This window comes from Fragaria vesca, linkage group LG2 (assembly GCF_000184155.1).
Source record: "Fragaria vesca subsp. vesca linkage group LG2, FraVesHawaii_1.0, whole genome shotgun sequence".
Lineage (NCBI taxonomy): Eukaryota > Viridiplantae > Streptophyta > Magnoliopsida > Rosales > Rosaceae > Fragaria > Fragaria vesca.
In genome coordinates this window covers 27,298,565-27,307,755 of record NC_020492.1, presented here as the reverse complement: position 1 = coordinate 27,307,755, position 9,191 = coordinate 27,298,565, and the positions used below count along the sequence as shown (strand labels likewise).

The 9,191-nt window shown below is 39.8% G+C and overlaps 1 pseudogene; it reads left to right on the top strand.

Annotated features, from left to right (window-relative positions):
• The first annotated feature begins 1,231 nt into the window (after window positions 1–1,231).
• Window positions 1,232–6,840, top strand: LOC101309328 (annotated as a pseudogene).
• The last annotated feature ends 2,351 nt before the right edge of the window (window positions 6,841–9,191 follow it).

The window sequence follows — 9,191 nt, the reverse complement described above, 5'->3', positions numbered from 1 at the left end:
GCAAACAACCAAAATAAGCAAAACAATGCAAACAAATCACTTTTTCAAACACTAAAATCACTAAATTCGTGAGAGGCTGGGAATATAGCAGAGATTGAGTCAAAGAGTTACAAATCCCTAAATTCCTATGAACCCTAGAATTCACCGATCGACAACATATCAAATTGTAACGATTAAACACAGAAATAAATCAATCAAAACATCAAAATCTGAAAGAAATCAAAACATTGTGTCTGAGCAAATCATCGACCTCTTTTGCGTTGGAAGGCGGTGGATGCCGGAACTGATGGAGCCACCGTGTCACAGATACGAACGATGAAACTCAGGTGGCGCCGACGGGATCGAGATCGAGAGAGATCGAGATCGGGTACAGAGAGAAAGCAGTAACAGAGAGATAAAGAAGAGCTGAGAGAAAGCGTAACGGATAGAGAAGAGAACGAGAGAAACTAACAGAAGGGTAGAACCGTAAATCCATAAAATTTAAAAATGTATTTTTTTATCATAATTGACACTTAATCACAACCATTACATCATATTATATATAATTAAGTAACTATTTTATCATCTGATAACATTTAGGGTTACCATTTTAACATGTGGAACAAATGATTATTTTTTTATCATTTGTACCTTCAAATGACACTTTTGTGTTATTTGCCCATTTTTATTCTCTTAATGAAATTTACCGGTATTGTTCTGTTTTAACCAAGGCTTGTATTTATTTTTATTGGATTGAAGCATGAAACTTATTTATTTTAGTATTTGATTTTAATTTCATACTTTTATATAATTATATTTCATATTTAAAAAAATTAATTTAATACATAATTGTTAACGAGTACGGGTACGGGGAATCCAGTTATTTAATTACGGGTACGGGGATGAGAAATGTAAAAAGGTATGGGTACGGTATTTTGATCTCCATACCCTACCCTACCCATTGCCATCCCTAGTTTGGTTACGTCAACTAAATGCCAATTTTTTTTCCCTAACTTTCATTTTGGGGTCAATTTGCTACCTTACTTTTCATTTCAGCCAATTTGCAACCCTAACTATTAAATCTGTCAATTTGCTACCTTTCTATCAAATTTGTTAGGATTAAATTTAGTTTGCCCCCTGAACCTTTAGGTCAATAATCAGTTTGGTCTCATATTTTTTTTTTTAATAACGTTGGTCCTTGAAGTTCTATTTCAGATCAGTTTAGTCCAATTTTTGAATTGCCCTCTTTACCATGACGTTATGCGCTGAGTTGTCCGCGACACAAGGGCCCAATTTTTGACTTAAAAGGACAGAATAGCCATTTTATCATATTGGTCTTCAAATAATTCAAAATTAACAGAAATGATTTTGAGAGCAACACAGTGATACATAATGGTGCATATAAACCTATCGACCAAAAATTAATCAAAGGTGTATTAATACAACTGCAAACCCGGAGCGGACGGAGTGGTTGACCAAGCAAGGCGAGTATATCAAGACGTGGCGTCGCCGCTTGTCACACCCCAATTTTCGAAGGATAAAATTTTAAAAAATTTGGGCATGATAAAACTCAAAATCTTAAAATCCCACAACCTGCTCGACAATTTCCAAACTAAAAAAAAATACTGGAAATGTAAATGTCAATTAACTCATCAACCGAGTTAAACATTAAATCTCATTAATTACATTAACATCCAAAAATCTAGAAATAAACTACTTCACTCACATGAGCTTAAAAAAAAACAACAGCCATAAAATATAAATAATGTACAACACCTAAAACCCAGCTCCTAAGCCACTGCCTCAACCCTGCTGATCAACACCTGCAGGTCTAACCCATACACCATAAATTGGTGCACCGGGTGTAAACAACAAACCCGGTAAGCTTAAAAAGCTCGTATGAGTAACTCTCAAAATAAAACTCAACAATTCCAACATCACATAAGATAACACCGGAAATTCCTGCATTAATAACTTAGTTCAGGAATCACCTAAAAGCAAGAGAATTCAAAAGAAATAATTAAGAGAACACAACAATTCACAATCAAACAAATCATAATGAAATCCAACAAAAAGGCATAGTTCAGGAATTACTTAAAACAAGGAATTTAAAATGACAATATATGAGCACATCACACAATTATTTCCCAACCCTTACTTATGAGTTCGTCAACGCATAGTCATCCCTCATAAGTAACTAGACAAATATGTACTCATGGGTTCGTCAACACATAGTCATCCCCCCTGAAGTACCGACAGACTAGAGCTCTATACTGACCGAAACCAATCACCCGGCCAAGGCTTGGTTTCCGGTCCACCACGAAGGCTCCTAATCTAATGCACACAATCACTACTAAGGCATACACAACTAATGCACACAATCACCACTAATGCACACATTCAAATACTCTCCCATCATAACACTTATCAACTCACAGAATAATAATATCATCATAACCGTAACCAATCACCCGATTAAAGGCTTGGAACGCGGTTTGACTATTTAAACAACAATTCACAATATAAAAATATCATCATCAACAACATCATATCACCTGATCATAACGTGCCTTTCACACATAAACACATGGATAGAAATATTTAAAACAAGAATAATCTACCAACTCTAATTATGACTCATGATCGGAAGTCCTTTTGAAAGATGATGTTATTAACAGAAAACTTGTTTTCACTTATCATGAGCCGTTGACGATCAAGCTCATTTATATTTAAAAACAAAATCATTTTCTTTCAAGGACAACTTCACAATTAGCAATAATAAAACTATAAAATAAACTCGGTTCCTTTATGAACCCATGTGAGATTTACTCACAATATAAAAAAATAGCATCATAATCATCAACAAAATCATTACCATCATCATCAAAATAATTAGCATCATGATCATCATATCATCAACATTATCATCATAAAAATCATCATCATAATAATTATCATCATCATCAAAATCAACATCATAATATTCATCATAATCGTCATCAAAATAAATAGGTCACAAAGTGGACCTTGGTGAGATTTTACTCACCTAAATATTCCCGCTGCGTCTTCAACACAACACAAGAGCCAAGCTTAAATATCAACTCCACAAGCTACATATTTAACATAATTAATAACTTTAATAACCACTTAAACAAAAAGAACATTGCACCCTTAACAAGCTCTAACCCAAGATTTGCCCAAAAAGGGACAACCTTCTTTACAGACCTCCCAAGGTCATAGGAACCCTCAACCAACCTATTGAAAAAGCTAACAAGAATTTCAAAGCTCATACACCAAAGCTAAACAATCTCTCACGATTCTTAACTTAGCCTTAAACCTAGGATGCAAAACTTGATCATAACAACCTCATGACATGTCAACGTGCTCGCATCGACGAGCACAATCTAACAGTTACTCCTAACCTCTCAACCCTTGCCGGACGCGCTCCCATGCGCCACCATAGACAGCGACGAGTGGGCCCCATACCGCCCCCCCCCCCCAACCCAACCTGCAACACAAACACAACCACTATACCCAACATGAAAATCAAGGCAAGGGGAGCAACTTTCATACCTAGAGAAAATGCAAAATCGGTCGGAGCACGCCGGAAAACTCGCCAGAAGGTGGAAATCCACCTCCTTAACTCTACACCGTGAGTCGTACTAGAAGACTACCAGAAAACGAACCAGGGCACCAAGGAGCGTCAATCCCGACCGGTTTCCAGCCTTGTCCCCATCTCCGGAGGTGGGAATCCCGACCGGTCTCCAAGCCGAATTTTGGAGCTTCGAAACACCACTTCAGGACCGAATCGGCGTGAACTAGCTAGAGGAGGACGAAGGCAAGGAGAAGAGGAGTCGATTCAGGCCGGTGACGCGGTCGGGCGACGTCGGACGGCGTCGAAAAGTCCGAGTCGAGTCGTCGGGTCCGGGTCAGGTCGGCTGAGGGTTTGGCACTCTCTCGGGGTCGGAGGGAGAGAAGGAGAGGGGAAGAATTAAGGATTTTAGAAATTATGAGGACCCAAAAGAAAACTCTCCTATTTATCTAAAAATTCTCGAAAAGCCACAACCTTCCATTGACCATAACTTTCTCATACGACGTCCGTTTTACGCGTGCCGCGTGTCTACGAACTCGTATCGCCAATCTCTACAACTTTCATGAAGAAAGTTCCTCGAGAAACCCAACAAATAAAAAGTCAACTCTATGACCTTTAAAGAAAAAGAAACCCTTTCAGGTAATTTATGCGTCCAAATACTTCCACTCTTCTTTCGAACCTCAAAACCCCACTAACTTCTAACTCGAAAACTCTCAAATAATATTAGAAACTAATATCAAATTTTCAGGGTATTACACCGCTGGTTCGTGCTCAAGCAAGGCAAGCTCTTCTGGTTCAAGGACTCGTCCGTCACGCACGCGTCGAGGTCACGCGGCGTGATCCCGGTTGCGACGTTCCTGACGATGAAGGGCGTGGAGGACGTGCTGAACATGTCACATCCCGACCCTTATATTTTTACCTTATTTACTAGCGTGATTATAATAAGAATTTTACCGTCTTGATCATTGAGTTAATAGTTTAATTGGTCCCTAGAGGGGTTTCGGGGACGATTATTGTGCAGAGGATTATTCGTGGGAGGAAATTATGTCGACGGTAAAAATGGTAAATTTTAGCTAGTAAAAGGTAATTTTTATTAGGGTATTATTTTGGGGTGTAAATTTTAGATTGGGTTTTGGTATATAAGGTTGTTGGACCGGGTGTAGAGGCCCATCTTTTCTTTTCTCTTTTTCCTCTCTTTCCTCCTCCCGGTTCTCTCTCTCCCGAGCCCCTCCCGCTGTCCGGTTTTCCGACCGCCAGACCGCCGCCGTCCGGCCGCCCCAGACCGCCGCACCGGTCCCAATCGATCGGTCTCCGACCCAGCTATCTTCCAGGACCGGTGACAGCCCCCCTAGCGCCGCCGTGAGAGAGCGGTGCCGCCCGAAAGGCTAGGCTGCCCCGAACTTCCGGTCGCCGGAACTCCCTCCTCCGGCCACCAATCCGAGCAAGCTTGGTACGGTTTTGTAGCCCTCCAACCCAGCAGCCTTGCCCTAAAAGGACTCACTCCCTCTTGAGCTAGGTAAGGAGAAATTTGAGGTGGAAGTTTTATGGCGTTTTTGATGTTTTTAGTCGATTACCCTAGTTAGGCTTGGAATTGGTGTTTGTGCTAGTTAGGAAAGTTGTAGAGCATGACGAGAGGATTATTCTGTCAAAATTTCATAGGTTTTGGAGGTCGCCGGAATTGGCCTCCGGCCGCCGTTGCCGGCGGCGCCGCCGGTTAGAAGATTTTTAGGGTTTTAAGTGTGGAATATTAAGAGGAGTATATTGATGTGATTTATGGAATTTTTGGATGAGATTTGGATAGGTTTGTGAATTTCCGAAGTTTGGTATTTTTGGCGGTTAATTAATGTAGAATCCGGCCGTAGGATTTAAGTCGTATTTTAGAGAGGTTGTATTTACGACTGTTGAGTATGATATTTAAGTTCGGATCATTCCGATTTAAGAATATCGAAGTTAGGCAATGATGAGCGTATTTATGGCTCTCGGGTAATTTTGCCTATTTTGATTAAATATTGGATTATTGGTTGGGAAATTAATATTATATTTGGAACAGGACGTGAGGAGGCTCGAGCAGACGAGGCCCCAGATCGACATCAGGCTTATGCCAAATTTGTGAGTGGACGTTTATTTTAAATAAATGCATGCTATAGTTCATGGTTGAACAATTAATGTTGCGGAATATTTTAACGTCATTTTAAATTTGACGATTTTTATTTCTCTTGGAGAGTTACCGAAAATGGGATTTTCGGTGGATATAAATATGTATTTATGAGAGAGTATGTATATAAATGCTAGCTAGCCATATGTGTCTGTCCACCTTAATGGCGTAGCATATAGCCGCATTATGGTGTGACGTGAGCGTTGGACGTAAGCGTAGTAGCTCTATTTGAGTGTTTAATTCATATAGGGGGTATGGACACATATTTATACACCCGTTTGTCCACCTTGATGGCGTAGTGTAGCACCGCATTAAGGCGTGACGTGAGCGTTGGACGCGAGCGTAGTAGCCCTATATAGACCCATGAATTTATATAGGGAGTATGGACGAGTGTAAATACATACATATATTATAGAGTCTGGGAGGCTCGATATTTTATGAGATAAAAGTTTTATCGCTTGCGGCATGCATTCGATTTTTCCTTAGAAATTAATTTGGGGAAACATAAATATTTTATTTATTATTTTATTTTTGTCCACTCACTCTAACGTTATTAAATGTTTTCCCCTGGGCCCTTCGTTTTAAATTGCCCAGTCTGCAGAGTTCGGGTTGGATCTAGTAGGAGGCGAGGCATAGTCACCCGCATTTCTGCTAGTTTTCGTCAGTAGGTTACCTGTTCAACCTACTCGTGTTTTCTTGCTTCCGCTTGTGTTTAGTAGCTCTGAATACTTTGGGATTATTGTATATTATGTGTAGAATTTCTGAAGGATAATTATGTGATGTTCGGAAGTGTTGAATTAAGAGTGTAATATGAAATTTTCGAGTTAGGGTTGTCCATCTACAAGGGAGATTTTCTTAATCTTTTTAGTAAATTTTCCTTGGAGGTGGTCTCCGCACGACTTACTCCGGGTTTCAGGGTGAAATTCGGGGTGGGTCGTGTCAGAACAAGCAGTACGCGTTCGAGCTCTCCACGCGCTCCGAGACCATGTACTTCATCGCCGATTCTGAGAAGGAGAAGGAGGACTAGATCGACTCGATCGGATGGTCCATCGTGCAGCACTCCAGGTCTGTCACGGATTTCGAGGTCGTCGATTACAATAGCTACAAGAACTAGAAGAAGAAGAAGAAAGGCTTTTACGATAGCCACCCGCAACTCCTTAGGACAATTGTCGTTCAAGTCGGCCGAGCATCTAGAAGAGCTGCAGTTGTTGCTCCCTGCTCCGTGAGGTTCCACCACCATTGGGAGGTTGAACTCGTCGACGAGGGTGACGTCATAGAAGTCCACGCCGGGGGCGAAGTTAAGATCGAATTTAGCAAAAGTAGCAGGCGGCATGACGTCATGTCCGTCGCACTCGATTTTTTCGGTGCCGCAGTCGGGGGTGAAACAGGAGAAGTTTCCGGTGGAGGATTCGTTATAGAGTGTCCGGCCCCACACCCTACCCTGCCAATAGTTGGGGACGGAGAAGTTGAAGGACACGCCGCTCTTGAGCGTGAAGCCGATGGTCGACAGCGACGGCTGGTTTAGTGCGTTGAAGGAGAAAACTGCGGGCCAGACTGTGTAGTTGCAGTTGTTGACTATCTCGTACGATTAATACACCTTTGAATTATTTGAAGACCATAATATGATAAAATGACTATTCTGCCTTTTTAAGTCAGAAATTAGGCCATTATGTCGCGGACAACTCAGCGCATGACGTCATGGTAAGGAGGGCAATAGAACTTGGACTAAACTGACTTGAAATAGAACTTTAAGGACCAACGTTATTAAAAAAAAATATATAGGACCATACTGATTATTAACCTAAATTACGAGGGGGCAAACTGAATTTAATCCAATTTGTTATTTTAGGCTTTCAAGATTAACTAATTCACTTATCAAAATTTCAATATCGACCAACTTTAACCTTCGATTTTTAGAATTAATTCATGTTTGGATGAAGAAATGAACAAAATAAAATGACAAAAATGTAGCAAGTTGGCTAATTTTAAAAACATAAGATGGCAAATTGACAGAAATAATAGTTAGGGTAGAAAATTGGCTGAAATAAAAGCTAAGGTAGCAAATTAACACTAAGGTGAAATATATGGTAGCAATTTGGCAAAAAGTCTTTTGTAGTGAAAAAAGAAATTTGTTCACTATAAATAGAAAAAATTGTTCAACAGTATATGAATTTTGTTCGACTATTAACTTTTATATCACATTTTTTTGAATATCACAACAGTATATGAGGTTTCAACCCTGACCCAATTTCGGTATCTCAATCCAATAAAAGCAAGTTCATCCGTTGGGTTAGATTTCTAAAATGACTTTGGTAACTGTGACTGGGTAGCAGTTTCCACCCGTCTGAAATGTGAGATTGTTAGTACGCGATAGTGATTGTTTATTGAATTTAAAAAATAAAAAAAAAGTGTGTGTAATAATTTTAGCTGTAAATAAATAATAATTAAATAAACAATATAACTTTTTGAAATTAACTTGGTTAACTTTTCAAAGGCAATTTCGTCCGTACGTCCCTTCACTTTAACGGTACTTCATAACATATTTCATAATTCATATACCTTTCCATATATACCTTCTTTCTAATTATGTACTGAAATTTGTATAGTTTTGAAAAAGTGATAATCTGAATTTCTTATATTTGGTTATATTCATTACTTAAATGTCAAAAAGATGATTAGGGTTAGAACGTTAGGCAAGAACACACCATTAGAAATTAGATAAACTGAGACTATAAAAAATGAAAGAGTCAAGAATACACATGGGTTGCAGCCTACACTAAGCTTCGCCTCCTTGCTTATAAATACATAAATACACATTCGCTTTCCACAACCTCAACCTCAACCTCAACTTCTCTCTCAAAGAGAACGACCAAATGTCTCGTTTAATTTTCCTTTTTGTTCTTCTATTGCTCAACTCCACATTGTATACAACTTGTGCCAAACGTTTAGATATCACAAATATGGAGACACTTGGAGCGGTTAAGGAATCCTTCCCAAATACTAGTACGAGAAAAAAATATTCTAACGGTGGGGCCTTAGGAGGGATGAAGAGCTCTGGTCCCAGCCCTGGTAGTGGACACGGAGGCACCCCTCCTAGTCAAGATATGAGAAATAAGTTTACATATGATGTAACATTCCAAGGGATAGAAAGCTCTGGCTCTGGCCCTGGCCTTGGTAGTTGACACGGAGGAACCCCTCCTTATCTTGGTACGAATAAGTTCACACATATGTTGTGATGTTCCAAGGGATAATGAATTTCGGCCCTAGCCGTGGTAGTGCACACGGAGGCCGACACCCCTCCTAGTCCTGGTACAAAAATAACTTCATAAATGTTGAGACGTTTGAAGGGATAAATATCTCCGGCCCAGCCCTGTTAGCGGACACGGGGGAACCCCTCCTAGTTCCACTCTTCCTAGTCCAAACTCTTTTGTAAGTAGACATCAACAATGGTCACATACATGAAAA